An 18902-nucleotide genomic window follows, 5' to 3' on the forward strand; every position below is an offset into this window, starting at 1 on the left:
GGTGTGTACCCGGTGGTACTACCACCAGCTTAGTGTGGGAGCCCTTACCACCATCTCAATGTGTGGCGGTAAGGGCTCCCCCCCCCCCCCCGAAATGGCTGCACAGCCATTTCTTGGAAAAAAAGAAAGATCTACTTTTTACCTGCTACGGTAAAAAGGGTCTCAGCGCATATCAAAAACAGATGCCGATGCCAGCACAGGCCCCCTTTTGCCGCAGCTTGGTAAAATGGGCCTTTAATTACATGAACCCCCCAAAAATGTCTGAGACGAGATACAATCAAAAAAGAAAAATCATACTATATATATCTATATCTACCTATATCTATATCTATATAGCGCGAGAGAGAAAAATTTGATTCTGGTCAGTGAAACTATTCTCCTTTCTCTAGTTACAGAGCAGATAAATGTGATGGATTTATTGGACATCCCTAAATTATACAGAATCACAAGCTGAGCTACCCTAAGTTCTACTGTATTTGCACAGCTTTGAATAGAGTTGGGTTTCAGTGCATCATTATCTCTTGTATGCACCTTAAAATAGTACATAAAACTGCCAGTCCACTTTTGTGCAGGTGAAATAGATACTCGATGACTCACTACTATGACATTCAATTACAATGAATGACATTCTGAATGCAACACAGTGGCATAATCTGGGCAAAAGATGCAAGATTAAGCATCAATACTGAATAGGACGTGCACTGCTTGTGCCTATACCATATACCTTCTGTGATAATGAGATGAACTAGAATGCCTCATCATACATAAATATATACAAGATATTTCAGGGTCAGTTTTGCATAATAAATATGTAGTTGCCATGTTACTACACTGGAATACAAAGAAATGAAAGGTCAAATTAATTGTGGGTGAGATCTCTTTACTAGACTATCAATACCTTGTGAGCTCTATGCTTCCTTCATTCATGTCTTTGCCAAAAGACACGGCTCTTGAAAACTAGTTTAAAATGTACTGTCAGTCCAACAAAAAAGGTATCATTCATAATTTGTTGACCATGTTTCTAGAGACAGTCTTGGAGTTTCTTTCATATACTGTAATATGAGAAAGTAAATCTTTCTGATATTTGATAATTCTTTCATGTTTAGTTCATAAGAACATAAGAATAGCCATACTGGGTCAGACCAATGATCCATCTAGCCCAGTATCCTGCTTCCAACAATCACCAATCCAGGTCACAAGTACCTGGCAAAAATGCAAATAGTAGCAAACTTCTATGTTTCCAATCCCAGGGCAAGCAGTGGCTTCCCCTTTGTCTACTTCAATAATATATGGAGTTTTTCTCTAGGAACTTGTCCAAACCTTTTTTAAACCCAGACATACTAACTGCTGTTGCCAAATCCTCTGGGAACAAGTGGCAGAGCTTAACTATTCTTTGAGTGAAAAAATATTTCCTTCTATTTGTTTTAAAAGTATTTCAATGTAATTTCATTGAGTGTCCCCCTGGTCTTTGTAGGATTTCAAAGAGTGAAAAAATCAATTCACCTTTACCTATTCTACACCGCTTGGGATTTTGTAGACCTCAATCATACCCTCCCTCAGATTTCTCTTTTCCAAGCTGAAGACCCCTAACCTCTTTAGCTTTTTCTCGTAAGAGTGGTGTTCCATCCCTTTTATCATTTTGGTTGCTCTTCTTTGAACCTTTCCTAATTCTGCTATATCGTTTTGAAATATGACCCAAATTGAATGCAATACTCAAGGTGAGGTCTCACCACGAAGCGATACAGAGGCGTAGTTCAGTTTATTGATTTTCTATGCCACCTTTCATCATACATCAAGGCAGTTCACATAGCAGTAAATAATAATAATAATTTTAAAAGAGGAATAGGAATAATAGACTAAAAGAGAAGACCACCCAGAAAACAAAACACATATTCACCTGCATTTGTAGAGATCAATGAATTATATACCTAGCATGTTACATACTACATTTTGGAAATTCTCCATATCCCATCAAGGATGTGTGAATTCACCTCTGCATGTACTATCCAAATCTGCCTGTCTGTGTATTTTGTAGGTGGCTTGCTGTATTGATAATTTGTTTTGTGTTTCTATTATATTATGAATGTTGGCTATAAGTCACCTGGAACACTTTTTATGGTCCGGCTTCACATCAATTTAAATAGACATTGCGATAAAAACATAATGAATATTCAGTTGAAAACATGTTTTTCATGTATTCATACTATAATGGAGGGAAGGAGGGGTGGGCTTAAATTTGTGTATAATTGTATTATTGATTTAAATTTTTAATTGTAATCCACTCTGTAAGGCCAGTGGGTCAAAAGTGATGGACTATAGAAGTATGTATTAACTAAACCAAATCACTAGTTGAAGATCGCTTACCATATTCACCTTAAAATACATATCTTAGTTCACATAGAGGGGCATAATCGAACAAAAACGTCTATCTCCATGGGCGTTTATCTCCGAGAACGGGTCCGTGAAGGGGCGGACCGAACCGTATTTTCGAAAAAAATAGATGTCCATGTTTTATTCGACAATTTGTGAGCTGGGCGTTTTTGTTTTTCAGCGATAATGGAAAATGAAAGCGCCCAGCTCAAAAACGAATAAATCCAAGGCATTTGTTTGAGGGAGGGGCCAGAAATTGTAGTGCACTGGTCCCCCTCACATGCCAGGACACCAACCGGGCACCCTAGGGGGCACTTTTACAAAAAAAAAAAAAAAAAGTTAAAAGAGCTCCCAGGTGCATGGCACCCTTCTCTTGTGTGTTGAGCCCCCCAAATCCCCCTCAAAACCCACTGCCCACAAGTCTACACCATTACTATAGCCCTAAGGGGTGAAGGGGGGCACCTACATGTGGGTACAGTAGGTTTGGGGGGGTTGGACGACTAAGCATTAAGCAGCACAATTGTAACAGGTAGGGGGGGTGGGCCTGGGTCCACCTGCCTGAACTCCACTGCACCCCCTAACAACTGCTCCAGGGACCTGCATACTGCTGCCAGGGAGGTGGGTATGACATTTGAGGGTGAAAATAAAAAGTTGTGAAACATCATTTTTTGTGGTGGGAGGGGGTTAGTGACCACTGGGGGAGTCAGGGGAGGTCATCCCTGATTCCCTCTGGTGGTAATCTAGTCATTTAGGGCACTTTTGGGGGCCTTATTCATGAAAAAACAGGGTCCAGGAAAAGTGCCCTAAATTCTAGCTACAAACGCATACTTTTTTTCCATTATCGGCGAAAGGCGCCCATCTCTGTTCGGGTGATAACCATGCCCCAGTCCCGCCTTCACCACGCCTCTGACACCCCCCCCCCCCATCAACTTTGTACACTTCCGTGATGGAGTGCAGTTGAAAACGTCCAAGTTCGGCTTTCCATTATACCGCGTTATTCGTTTTTGTGAGATAAACGTCCATCTCCCGATTTAGGTCGGAACTTGGGCATTTTTCTCATTCAATTATAAGCAGGATAGCATTATACCTGGGTTGGCCACCATATCTGGATGCATTCCGGTTCCTTTGTTCAACTCTCCATTTTCTATGTGCTTCTTGTGGCCTTTGGCTGGTTCCCTTCCAGTTTCTGATGCACATCTTGAACTGACCAGAAAGAAAGACCACTTTTTTTTAAATCTGATCCAAGTCTTCCATTATGAAACTCCTTTCTTGTACAGCTGCAATTAAAAGTCTCCTATCTCAAGTTTAGGGCAACTCTGAAAGCCCATCATTTCTACCAGGTGTATGGGTGCTCTGTCTGAGAGGGTATCTGATTGTGCACACCTGTCTGCTACCTGCCTGCTATTTCCACTTTAAATTCCTCTTTCTTTCCTTTTATGGTTGGAATTCTTTTCTATTCTCCTGTTTTATTATTTCCTCTGTTTTATACTGTTGCATAATGTTTCAAGAATTATTTCCCTACTGACACATTTTTCATTTTGTTTTGTTTTATTTGGTTTATTCATTTTCTTAATTGTTACGCATGTATTATTATCATTATGATTTTGCTGTTGTTCTGATCATTTGATATATATTTTGTATTTGTATTTTTATTAATATTAATATTCTACATATTATTATAATGTTTTTATGTTGTTTTATATATATGTCTTATTTAGATTTATATATCAATTAATTTTTATGTTATGTCAAATGTTTATTTTTACTGTTTTTATTTGTAGAATCCTGATGCAGGCCCTTTGGCCAAAACACAACGGTTGTGTCGAGTCAAATATACGAGTCAAATATACTAATTAATAAAATTTGGTTTTAGCTTTACTGTGATCCAGTCTCTGGGACTCCTGGTTTTGTGCCCACTTTTTTGTTTGTTTTATTATGGATTTGTACACCATTTGATTTCTTAAAAGAAGGGTGGTATATTAAATTCAAATAAACAAGTATAATTCAAGCCTGCAAGGCGTAGTCCCTGAATCACACTCCTAGTAAGGAGTATAGAGAGATATTGGAAGCAATTAACATCAATAATTGGGTGCTAACAATGAATTATTGATTTTACTTGGCACCAATTTGGATTTGCATGCACATCCTGTTACTCACTATTCTATAAAAATGAGCGCCCAAATCCCAATGCATGCAGCCCAAAACGGGGTGTGGTTGGATCAGAGGAATTCCAGAAAATTTGCATGCAGTGTTATAGAATACCAAGAATGTATGGTTTCAACTGGTGTAAACATGGGCTCCCAAATTTTGGTACAGGAATTGGCAATATGCGCCATACTATAAAGGCTGCTCAATCCCATTTAATGAATCTGGTCCTATAAGAGCAATTCTATAAAGCAGGTATGCAAATGTTTAGAATTCCAGTATGTAGGCGTGTATGTGCATGTGCCAGTATGCCACCTAAGTGCTGTTCTGTAAATACCTACTTAATTTGTACATTTGCAATGGGATAAACACAGGGGTGGAGCATGGGTGGGACATTGGCAAAGCTCCCACATATGTGTGTAACTCACAGAATACTTAAATTGTGCATTTTTTACCATGCTTAGACACTGCAATTATGCCAGCTCTATGGCTGGTTAAGTGTGAGTGCCTAAATATTATAGAGCCGATATTCAAAGCCTCTCCTGCTAGCTTAAATTGCTTTCTGCCGTCTAAGTTACAAAAGGAAATGAGAGGGCATTCTTAGAGTGTTTCAGCTAAAATTCAGATTTTAACCTAAGTGTAAGTTATAGGCACTGAACTGTGCTCCAGAGTTTAAGAAATTGCACAAGCTCACTTGGAGGATAACAAGTGAAGCTCAGAATCACTCAAAGTACAATCTAACAAGAACAAAGCACTAAAAAGGATGATTAGATCATTGGGAGAGAGGGCATAAGGAGCTCTGAGACTAAGCATATGCATTTTTATTTGTACATGATATGAAGGGATATAAGGATACTATACTGATGATCTGTCAGAAAAAAACTCATCCAAGTCTAAATTACGGCAGTAATTGCAGTTAGGTATTTATTTATTTATTTGCACATTTATATCCCACTTTTTTCCACAGGTATGCAGACTCAAAGTGGCTTACAATGTACTGAAAGGCTAAAGCCAGACCAGTTGTTTTATAATTACAATTACATGAATTAGGATAGAAGGAACAGTGTAAGAAGAAATAGGGAAAGGATAAGAGAAACCAAAAAAGGGCTATGGACATTTTATTAGGAAGGACTGTAGGTATTATGTGGAAAGTCTGAAATGGGCATTCAGAGATAGGCTGGTCATTGTTAGGTTCCAGATGCTGAGATGGTTCAGAGTTGCTTGTACAATTGTCAGCAAGGCAATCCATGATGGGGAGCAGGTGTAATACCCATCCAGACCAGGAGAAATAAGCATGCCTCGATAAGAACCATTGAAGGCAGGTAGAGAGATGAGAAGTGGCTGGACAGGCCGTGTCGAAACAGCATGCTGCAAGTGGTGTTGAAATCTGCTTCGTAATTGTCCACACCAGCTCCCTAAACGATTGATACAGCGACCAGGAGATGAGGTTCAAAAGGCCCAATGGCGCTGCTGTGATGAACAATGGTTGGTGAAGGGGCAGGTATGACCTAAACTTGAGAAATGAGGATATAAACAGGCTGCAAAAGGCCCAGAATACTACCAAACTTATGTGGAATCTGCACCCTAAATGCTAAGGAGGCAATTCTATACAATAGAGCCTAAATCTAGGCACAACAAAGAAGTGCACTTAGCGCCAATTCCATAACAACATTAAGGCGTGCATAGCCTGTTATTGAATAGTGGTGCACCAAAACTTAGACATTTGATTCTATTCTATAAAGTCCATGCATTGCTAGGTGGAATGCCCATGACATGCTCATGTCTGCTCACTGATGCAGCCCATTTGCTGTTATGCACCATGCCAATTTTATAGAATAATGCCTAGTAGATAGGTGCATAAATGCCAGTTTCTGATGTCATGCATGTGCATACGTCTGTATCATATCTCCCCTGTCTCTTCTTTCATCTAGGCTTTACATATTCAGGTCTTCAAGTCTCTTTTCATACGTCTTATGGCACAAGCCACATATTATTTTTGTCACCTTCCTTTGGACTGTTTCTTGTCTTTTTACATCCTTAGCAAGATATGGCCTCCAAAATTGAACACAGCACTCCAGCCAGGGCTTCACCAGTGACTTGTGCAGGGGCATCAGCACCTCCTTTTTTCTTCTGGTTACGTTTCTTTCAATGCAGCCTATTATCCTTGTGGCTATGGCTACCACTTTATCACACTGTATTGTTGCTTTAAGATCATCAGACACCATCACCCCAAGGTCCCTCTCCATGTCAGTGCATATCAGCCTCTCACATCCTAGGATATATGGCTCCCTTGGATTTCTACTCCCCAAATGCTTCACTCTGCACTTCTTTGCATTAAATTTTGACTGCCATATATTAGACCATTCTTCTAACTTTTGCAGATTCCTTTTCATGTTTTCCACTCCATTCGGGGTGTCCACTCTATTACAAATCTTGCTATTATCCGCAAAAAGGCAAACCTTACCTAATTGAGTTTAATTACACATTGAGTGAAGAAATATTTCTCTGGTTTGTTTTAAATTTACTCTAGTAGCTTCATTGCATACTCTCTCTAGTCCTAGTATTTTTGGAAAGAGTAAACAAGTGATTCACATCTACTCGTTCCACTCCACTCATTATTTTAAAGACCTCTATCATATCTCCCCTCAGCCATCTCTTCTCCAAGCTGAAGAGCTCTAGCTGCTTTAGCCTTTCCTCATAGGGAAGTTGTCTCATCTCCTTTATCATTTTTGTCACCGTCCTCTGTACCTTTTCTAATTCCACTATATCTGTTTTGAGATGCAGCAACCAGAATTGAACACAATATTCGAGGTGCGGTCGCACCATGGAGCGATACAAAGGCATTATAACATTCTCATTTTTTGTTTTCCATTCCTTTTGTAATAATCCCTAACATTCTATTTGCTTTCTTAGCTGCCACTACTCATTAAGCAGAGGTTTTCAACATATCATCAACAATGACACCTAGATCCTTTTCCTGGGTGATGACTCCTAAGGTGGAACCTTGCATCACAGCTAATATTTTGGGTGCCTCTTTCACACATGTAACACTGTGCATTTGTTCACAATAAACATCATCTGCCATTTGGATAAAATTTAATTACCTCACTACTCATTCCCATCTCTAGATCATTTATAAATATGTTAAAAAGCAGTGGTCGTAGCATGTACCCGTCTGCATTGAGAATATTGACCATTTAACATTATTCTCCATTTTCTATCTTCTAACAGCAGGACATTACCTCCTATCCTATGACTTTAATTTCTTCAGGAGCCTTTATAGAATTCTCCCCTAAACTCTTATCAACGTTCTCTTGCCTATTGTGCTTCATACTTCTCATTCAAAAATGGAAATCTTCAGAAAGTATTCTATTTTCTTCCACATTTTCCTCACCAGTCTTCCTTAAAGAGGTACAGGTTGACGTTATACTTAAAGAGTTTGATTGCCCTTGACCTCTGAATTAGTGAAGAAAAGGAGGTGTGCTGATTTCCTATTAAGAACATGATTCATAGCACATAAGGCCAATTCTTTTGAAGGGCATCATAATCGAACTAAAACCAAGCAACGCTTCTTCCTACCAGGGAAGCTAACAAACTTCTGCCGTACGCTAATGGATTTTGGAGTGACCAGGAGTTGCTTAATGAACACAGGTGGCTCTTTCCTCAAGAGATCCATTTGTAATAAACTTTCAATTAGCAAGAGGGAAACATCAGTGCTAAATACTTTTGAAATCTCACAAGTGTGAAAGACTTCATACATCATAACTGAAATAATGGAAAATGATTAATAATTGTCCTGTGCCTAAATGAGTTGCCAGATGCATTTGACTCTCCTGTGTAAAAATTTAATCTGTGAAAACTCGCCAAATTCTGCTCTGGTACTTATTTATCTTAACCCATTAGAAACTTTGATATTCATCACAACAGACACCTCACACCTCATTCCTGCTCCGCTTACTAAATGAAGCCTCATCATAGAGAAACATATATCAATCTGGCCAGGAATGCATTTTAGTAACAAAAATATCCTGAAATGAAGCTGAATTGCTATAACATCTGTATAAACTGGAAGTGTAGAAACCAGAGTTGAAATATATAAATTCTTATCAATTGTGTCAACATAAGATTTTATTATTATTCTTTTTTTAATATGTATAATCTACACCAGAGGTGTCCAATCTCAGCCCTCGCCAGGTCAGATTTTCAGCATTTCCACAATGAATATTCATGAGATCTATTTGCATACAAAGGAGGCAGGGCATCAAATAGATCCCATGCATATTTACTGGGGAAATCCTGAAAACCCAACTGGATTATAGCCCTCAAGGACCACGGTTGGACACCCCTGTTCTTTACTATCTATAAATTCTAAGCATTTACATAAATATTACCATTCCTTGGTGAAGTCCTCAAACATTGCACCTGAGCAAGGATTTTACTATAACTATAACTATATATATATATATATATATATATATATATATATATATATATATATATATATATATATATTTATTTATTTATTTATTTATTTATTTATTTATTTATTTTCAAAGCTTCTTTAAAAACAAAACAAAACATCTTTAGTTCTTTCTGGAAAGCCATTTTCTTCTCTTTTTTTCTGTAGCCCAGAGAGAAATGTGTTGCAATGCCGTGGGCCACGATAATGAAAGATAACAAAATATCTCAATAACTTATCATACTAATTTCAAATTACTATATGCTTAAATCTGTATTTACATATTTTGAGATCTATTTTTGGATTTATACACTTAGGGGTCCTTTTACAAAGGCGCACTAGCATTTTTTAGTGTGCACTAAATGCTAGAGATGCCCATATATTCCTATGGGAGTCTCTAGCATTTAGCACATGCTAATCATTAGCACACACTAAAATGCTACCATGCCTTTATAAAAGGATCCCTTAGACCTTATCACATCACCTGTCTGTATTTTTCTGGCCAGTACACAGAGAAATTTGCTGTGTCTGCAGGGAGACTGTTGTAATCTGCTAAAATTTACATTTGGATAGTGGTGGAAGATTTTGCAAAAAAATAGAATAAAAAGATGTATCTATAAATGCAGACATGTAGATGCTGAAATCAGAGCCTCTGTGGCTGATATTTTTATCTTTGTATGCTTGTTAAGGTTTGGCAAGTAATAAATTGCTTTATGTAAGAGTACATGATTACAGATATGAGCATGCAGTAATTTTAAATTAGTGTGCTTTCTCATCAAATCTTTTTGATTGTATAGTGTTATTAATGACACCACTACTAGGGATTAACATGTCTAAATGACTACATCCTTCAGAGAGCACTGCATGATTATCAGGATGGTTTTTATTTTAATAACTTATTTATAATGTTAATGCTCCTTCCACTATGTAGTTAGGGAGGGTGAGAGAGATTTATTTATTTAGATTTTGCTCACACCTTTTTCAGTAGTAGCTCAAGGTGAGTTACATTCAGGTACACTGGATAGTTCTCTGTCCCAGGAGAGCCTGAGGAAATGAAGGGTTAAGTGACTTGCCCAAGATCACAAGGAACAGCAGTGGGATTTGAACCAGCCAACTCTGGATTGCAAGGTTGATGTGCTAACCACTAGGCCACTCCATCCTAATGTTTTGAACTCAGTAATTTCATCCTGCCGCTGTGTAATTCCATCATAGAACCAGACTGGAGGGGGGGGGGGGGGGGGGGAGTCATCAGCCTTCATTTGCACTGTCTGGGGTTTTCTTCCCCTATTCTATATTCTACTCCATCAACATACCCAGTTGCTGGTTTAGGGGTCATGAAGCCTGGCACCCGTTAGAACCATACAACCATGGGCCCTGACTCCAACCATTTAGATTTCTCATCCAGTGACCACACCTTCTCCCCCCACCCCAGAGAGCTATGAATTCTTCCTTTGTAGCATCCCATAAACTGACTGTCTTGGAAAAAGATAGCAAGATCCAGTATTTACTGGATGATAGTGCACAGCACTTACCATCTTAGTCACTAAACCAGCCTTTGATGCCATATTTTGATGCATAGGTTGTTCTGCCAAACTGCATCATGATTATTTTATGAACTGACACAAGATATATATTGAAAAAAATGATGCAAAGTACAAAATTGGGCTCATTTTCGAACCTATTTTGCAGACGTTTATCTATGCATTTTGCCTGCAGTGCACCCAAATCAAAAGGGGGTGTGTGTCAGGGACATGTTTTGGGTGGGATTGGGGCATTCTTAACACTTGGATGGGGCAGTACACTGTGGAGAAAGAGACCCAGGCCCATTATCCACTCTAGCTGTTACACTTGTGGTAGAAAGTGTCAGCCAACCAAAACCCACCAAAAACCTACTGTACCCACACATAGATGAAACCTGCAGCTATAAGGGCTATTGTAGTGGTGTATAGTTTGGTTCAGTAGGTATTTGGTGGGCTCCCTATACAATATAAAGAGATAACAGTGAGATGTGTACCTCTGAGCTTTTAAGTGAAGCCCACTGCAGTGCCCCCTAGGGTGCCCCAGTGCTCTGCTGGGATATCTGTGTGACCAGTGAATACTTGCTCTTCCTACATCCCAATGGCTTAATTTTGTGCATTTTCACGTGTTCTTTTTTTGTTTGTTTGTTTTTAATGATCCAAAAGGATAAACATACAGAGCACAAAAACTTCTAGGGGTCCTTTTACAAAGGCGCTCTGAAAAATGGCTTACGGTAGTATAGGCATGGGTTTTGGGCGCACGCCGATCCATTTTTTAGTGTACCTGTAAAAAAAGCCTTTATTTTTGCCAAAACTGGATATGCAGCAAAATGAAAATTGCCACGCGTCCATTTGGGGGCTCAGACCTTACCACCAGCCATTGACCTAGCAGTAAAGACTCACACAATAAGGACCTAGTCGCACCAAATGCCACTTGGCACGCATCCATTACGAGCGCCCAAAAATAAAAAATATTTTTTAGACACGCGTATCGGAGGCACGCCAAAAATGAAATTACCACAAGAGCCACGTGGTAGTCAAGCAGTAACTCCATTTTGGCACACATTGGGCACGCGTAGATGCTTACGCAGCTTAGTAAAAGGACCCCCTAGCAAGTGGCCAGCAATTTTGCTGTTTCAAAAATCACTATATTCGCAACTTAGATTCTGGATGTTCTCAGCAAAACATCATCAGACTTAGATGTCATATTGAAAATGCCTCTCAATGTCTCAATAAGACTCCATACTAAACAACTGACCCAAAATGCTCATACATCAAAACTAGCAATTGTGTAAAAAATTATTAGGGATCTGCAGACCATCTCAACTTCCGGAAATCACTAAAGACCCACCTGTTCAGAAAGGCATACCCTACCGACCCAACCTAAGTACCTAAACCCTGCAACACAACATAACCTAAGCTCGTAATGAACACTATATATCTCTTTTTCTCTACTATTCTTATGTCTCTGTAACTATGAACCTCATTAGACTACAACATCACTATGTATTTGTTTCTCTACCGGAGTTGGTGAACACCTTCGCGGTACTATGTAAGCCATATTGAGCCTGCAAATAGGTGGGAAAATGTGGGATACAAATGAAACAAATAAATACAGTAGCTAAAAGCAGTCTCTAACCACACCAGATGTTTGAAACAAGGTCCTCGGATGTTAAATCCTTCATATAGTTTCAATTTACATATTTTTGGTTTTGTTTTTGCTCAATTACAAATAAAATTCAGAATATGTATACAAACAATTCAGTTACTTATACTCCGCTTTAACGGCTTCATGAACGTTAGTTAGCCTTGCTGTACTCAACATGGTTCTATGTTTTGTAAAACAGCTTCCTCAGTGGCTCAGAACAATACTCCTCCATTTCTGCTCAGTCTATAACATTTCACAAAGAGCATTAAAGTGATTTTACTCTAGGTGCATAATACTTAATTATGTTGTAAACCATTTTTTTAATATATCATTAAAGAACACTCTTCTTATATTTGCAGAAAAACAGTGGTTCTGCCCACAAAGGCAGACACATAAGCTCCATTTTGGTATTACACATTCCCTGTGCCTGGTCCACAAAACAGAAATGGAAAATGCAAGTGTGCCTTAACTATACACATACACACACACACACACACACACACACACCATGGGCCCTTTTACCAAGCTGTGCTAAAAAGTAGCCAGCACTATACCCAGCGTGGGTCTTTCCCGCACGCTGAGGCCACTTTTAGTGTGGCAGTAAAATGACCTCATTTTCCATTATTCCCAATAAATGGCCACGCAATAGTGGAGAAGTTACCACATGACTGTTATTGGGAATAATGAAAAATGAAGCCATTATCAGTGAGCCCACCAACAACAGTTTTCTAGGCAGTAAAAGCTCATGTGCTAATCATGCACTAATTGGTTAATGTACAATGATATAGCTGCACTAACCGATTAGTGCAGTGCACGCCAACTTTCTGCCGTCAGACATGCCCCAGTGGTAAAAAATAAATTCTATTTTTTAGCACATGGGAAGCACACACCAATCCCAAAACTGCTGTGGGATGCCTGAGCATGCCCTGCAATAGAGCTTTTTAACCTACAGCAATAGTGCTTACTGTAGCTTAGTAAAAGGGCCCCACAGTTTTATACGTATTAGATAGAGCTTGTTGAGAATGAAGTTGGTGTGGACCAAATAACTTCTAGCAACCAAGCTTAAACAATCACTATTTTATTGACAAAGCACCCAAATTTTGGAAAGACCTGACACGGGGCTGTGTTTCGGCGTAAAACTGCCTGCCTCAGGGATCAAAATGTTCTATCAGCTACAATCCAAAGTGGTAACATGCAAATCCAGCGATAAGGGTATAAAACAGCTTCTAGCATCAAATGAGTGGTAAAATGCAGGAAATAATAAACCAGATAGATACAGAACAGACATCCATGTTAACCACACAGCACCAGCTAAAGCTTCCATCCTTCTCTTTCCACATGGCTGATGCATCCGACATCCAGCAAATCTTTTTGCTAATGAGAATTTAGTTCCAGTAAAGTCAACCAGAAAAGCTAGCTGGGAGCTTCAACTCTGACATATAAACAGTAATGAAGCTGCTGAAAGCTCATTCTGCTTGTTATGAAATATTGGCCAGCTGAGATGCTCTTCCAGTGGGAGTAGTGATATCAATCATTATGCCTTCATTTCTTCCATCTTCACTACTGTCATCTTCCTTCTCAACGTACTGCCGAGGATGCTCAGAGCTGCCTTTGCTCTCTGCACAACGACGCTAGAGGAATTTCTGAATTCATGATCCTGAAAACAAAGAAATACATTCCATTGTTTTCCCCTGTCCACTTATGAAGAGAGAACCTCTAGCATTTAACCCTTGACCTGTTTTGTATGAAATAAATAGGTTTTACATATTGCATCTTCACACAAATGTCATGCATTCAGCTGTCATACATTTATTGCTAATGCAATTACAGACAGTGATCACAGGACACTGGAGAATCTCCCCCAGCAAAGCCATATCCATAAATTGCTATTATCATCTGAAATAAAACTTGCTACACGGCATGTTCCAATGGTTTTACCTCCTCAACCATGCAGTACATCAGAGATCTGGAGGCAGTAGTTAAATATTCTGCGTGCTTAGCACGCTGGTTGAAATCTTGGCTTACTACATCTCTTTTTGAGTGATATACTTTGATACATTCCTAGTCTGGAGAACAGACTGATGTGATAATTATAGCAGTTTAATAGAATAGGCCTTTGGTATATATGTTTTCTAACTATTCTGGCTTCCAGTGCAAAGAAAATATATAAACCTTCTAGTTTATGGAGCAAAGGTAGAATACAGTCACACAGTAAAGCAGCAATAATTTTCTTACTGTAAATATACATTATTTATGTTGTGCAAACATGTATTTGCAGATTCAAAAAAATAATGAATACAATTTCAATGTAGAAATCACAGCAGTGCTTTCTAAATATATCTATAAATTATTCATAAATTATTTTTACACGCTATATAATAAGAAAGATTCTCGCCACTGTCTCAAAGGACCCCAGGTAAAGAATATTTTTATGCTTAGGGTTGTTATGATAATATGTTCATTTTTCCCAAAAGGCTAATGTGTGTTAGCCTGGATGGTAATGAGCTATATTAATAGCCATGTTGTTTTTTTTCATACCAGTGAGTATTGGTCTTGAATAAATGAACAAGATCCCCTATGTACTTTTATTTCATATAAGGACGGGGTGAAATAATCCATGGTGTTTCTCTTAGCTCTACCTACCAAGCAGGAATAATTATCATATTTTATTGTATTATTGTATTAAAGCATACTGTCATCTACACTGTTATAACTCATCTTCCTCCTTCACTGGCTATAAATATGTCTTATACAAGGGGCCTGACCTTTCAGATCGCTGACTTCTATTTTAATAGTTTAACAAAGAAAAGAATTACAGTTGCTATGTTAATCCACTTATTTCTGCACAGAAAACAACATATTTAAGTCAGTTGCATTTTCAGAAATGATAACTTTGTAAATTACTGATAATTAGAAAACATTGTTTTTGAATAGAATGGGAAAACAATTGGAAAGCAGTGTTACAGTCTCATCAGAGGAGGACTGCAGTGTGTGAGATAGGCATCTCCACAGCAAGATGAATTTACACCACATTTATGGAAAAATAAAAAATGAGAACATATGTTCTTGGTGGGTCTGGATTTTCAAAATGGGGGGGGTGGGGGGGAGGCAGTAATCACTGAGTACCTTTTACACAGTGTGATAAGTAAGTTCAAATGAGGTTCAATTATCAGGCAAAAACAAGTTCTCTAGTATTAGAAAATTATTTATATGAGGTAATTTTCAAAAAGAATTTCTGAGGGTAAAACAGTGCTTTACCGAAAGAAATAGGTTTTTACAGAACTGTCTGCCCAATATGCAAATAAATGTATGCAAATGCAGCTTATATGCATATCAGTTTACTTGGAGTGAGAATAGGCATTTCTGGAGACAGGGCTGAGCAGGGTTTACACTTAAAGGCATAAGTTTGAAATTTTATACTTGTCAACGAGGAAGTGTAAATGTAAGCAGAGAGGGGTCCTTTTACCAAGCTGCGGGAGGCCATTTCTCCCGTGTGACAGGGACCCTTTTTACCACAGCAGGTAAAAAGCCCCCAGACATACATGGCCATGCAGTAAAAGAACTCCCTTACCGCCACCCATTGAGGTGGTGATGAGGGCTCCTGCACTAACCCAGCAGTATCCGGGTAGCATACAGCGATGACCGATTACCGCCGGGTTACCACCGCTCAAGCAATTTCCAGGGGTTTTCTTTTTTCCCTGGAAATGGTGCACACTCAGGGCAGGATTAGCACTGGCAGCCCTGTTGGGCCAGCGGTAGTACCAGAAGAGCGAGGGATAAGCCCACGTTGGGCTTACTGCTGCTCTGTAAAGGAGTCCCATAGGGAACAATTCAATAAGTGAGCATCTCTTTTTAGGCACCTTGATGCACACAGGGAGAGCCTATTTTATAATGGCATCTGGTACCCAGATTCTGTTATAGAATACTAGTGTAATCCTGCTTCCAGCATGCCTTATATTTACATTCCTGCAGTTATACCAGCCATAGATCTGGTGTAACTGGGTGTAGTCCCCACAATAATAAAATGTGAATGAGAAGCAGATGATGGAAAATATTTTGTAACACCATTCAGTCTTTTATTTGATGCTATGTAAAGCAGTCCATGGTATCAAATAACACCAATCTATGGCACAAAAACCTGACAGAAACCCAAATAGTAGTAACTGCTGTTACTACATCCTCCATAAATGAGTTCCAGGGCTTAACTATTCACTGAGTGAAAAAATATTTCCAACTATTTGTTTTAAAAACATTTCCATATAACTTCATTGAATGTCCCCTAGTCTTTGTACTTTTTGAAAGAGCAAAAAAAAACAACACACAATTAACTTCTTCTCGTTCTACACCACTGAAACACATCTCCCCTCAGATATCTCTTTTCCAAGCTGAAAAACCCTAACCTCTTTAGCCTTTCCTCATATGAGAGGAGTTCCATCCCATTTATCATTTTGGTCACTCTTGTTTACCAGAGTCACAACTGTGAATTGGGACTACTGACTCCTGATGCAGACCTAGTGCAGAAACACAGCCATGTTGAGTATTTTGGTGTTGCTTGATACCATGAATTCCTTTAAATAGCATCAAATAAAGACTGAATGGTGTGACAAAACATTTTCCATCATCTGCTGTTTTTCCTCATAACTTTGGGTGTCTAGTCCGAGATCTCTAGAGAAATTAACCGCTGTTTAAATACGATGTACTTTTGGGCATCTTCTTTCAAACTCAAGCTGAATACTGACAAAACACACTGTCTACTATTATCATCTCAGCACAACAAGTACAGACCTCCCACATTAAACACCCCCACCTTAAACCTTCCCATACAAAATAGCCTCAAAATTTTAGGAGTCACCCTTGACCGCTTACTTTCACTCGAACATCACGTTAATGCCACCACAAAGAAGATGTTCTTCTCACTGTGGAAACTAAAAAGAATAAAACCATTTTCCCTCGAGAGGTCTTTCGCAGCCTCATACAGTCCGTCGTACTATGCCATCTGGATTACTGTAACGGAGTGTATGCTGGATGTAAACAGCAACTAATTAAGAAACTGCAGACGGCCCAAAATACAGCGGCCAGATTGGTTTGTGAAAAGTCCAAGTTTGAGAGTGCCACGCCCCTCCAAAAGAAACTACATTGGCTTCCTGTCAAAAAACGTATCACCTTAAAACTCTGCTCTCTAGTTCACAAAATCCTACATGGTGAAGTACCTGGCTATATGATAGATCTCATCAACCTGCCGCTTCGGAATACTTTCAGACTCTCCCGTTCATATCTTACCCTTCATTTTCCCAACTGCAACGGCATCAAGTACAAGTCCACGTATGCTACCTTCTTCTCTTTCATTAGCACTCAGCTTTGGAATTCTTTGCCGAGGACCATAAAAACCATCACAGATCATCTAACTTTCAGGAAATCTCTGAAGACCATGTTATTTGGAAGTGCTTACCCACGGCCTCTTCATGTGTCTCCACTGCTGGAAGCGCATCGATCTAGAGCCACTTGGACACATCCCCCTTCCCTCACAGTTTCCCTTCTCCTTCCATCCATTCCTACTCTTTGCCAGTATCTCTTGTAGGTTTTTTGCTGTATTAGCTTCATTTTACTGCATTGGCATCTGCCTCTGTGGTGCATTGTAAGCGACATTGAGCCTGACACTGTTGGGAAACTGTGGGGTACAAATGACATAATAAATAAATAAATAAATAATGTGGCAAAGATAGTATTCTGTAAGTTGCATGCATAAGTGGCAGTCCTGTCCATGCTCCTCTCATGCTCCACTCATGCATATGCCCCCTTGCATTTATATGCTATGCACACCCTTATGGAATACTGCATAGTTGCTTTGCTGCCTCTTATGCTTCCATGACAGTACTCTTTGCCTTTATCCTATCACATCTAGACAACTGCAAGGTTATCTATGCCAGACTTTGATGGTGTTCTGAAATGTTTCCAATCTGTACAGAACACGGCTATTTGTATCTACTCATGGGTTAAGAAATCACCCTCACTCCCCCCCTTAATTCAGCATCACTGGCTCTAAGAATCCAGTTTAAAATCTTAATTTTGACCCAAAAAATCCTCTTCTCAACCACTCCTGCCTACCTTTCTTCATTTATTGTCCCCTATCATCTACTTCATCTTCTTCATTCGGCCTTTGAGTCTCATCTAACTATTCCCCCATTTATCATTCATAATTCAAATCTACCAGACCTTCTGAATTTTTCTTCATTGCCTCAACATTGTGAAATGCACTGCCCTCTAACTAATACTCAGATCCCTCCTATCTAAAATTTAGAGCTAGTTGCAAGGCCCATCTTTTTCAAAATTCCTATGGAACACAGACCTAGGGGTTGTCATGACTTGGGTCTGCTGCATCTTGTACTTCTGTGTGTATAGCCCCTCTTCTCTTTCTTTTGTCCTATACTTGTGCAGTTTTTTGTTAGGTGGTATAGCAAGAATTTTAAAAATCATAAGTGTACACTTACCCGCTAAAGTGCTGGTATTCTGGTGCATAAATCTGGACACCCAGTTATAGAATTGTCCTTATAGGGGATAATTTTATAACAGGACACCTGTGTGACACCTATTCTGCAAAGGAAAGTAGGCACAAGTAGGTGCCTTCTTTCCTTTATAGAATACTGGAGTAACAGCTGAAATGTGCACCTATAATTTAGGCACAAACACTTACTGTAGTCACAGAGGTAGTGACTTACACCTAAATGCCAGAGACATCTATATAACTTACAGCATTCTGTAAGTT

The sequence above is a fragment of the Microcaecilia unicolor genome, chromosome 5 (assembly GCF_901765095.1).
Source record: "Microcaecilia unicolor chromosome 5, aMicUni1.1, whole genome shotgun sequence".
Classification (NCBI taxonomy): domain Eukaryota; kingdom Metazoa; phylum Chordata; class Amphibia; order Gymnophiona; family Siphonopidae; genus Microcaecilia; species Microcaecilia unicolor.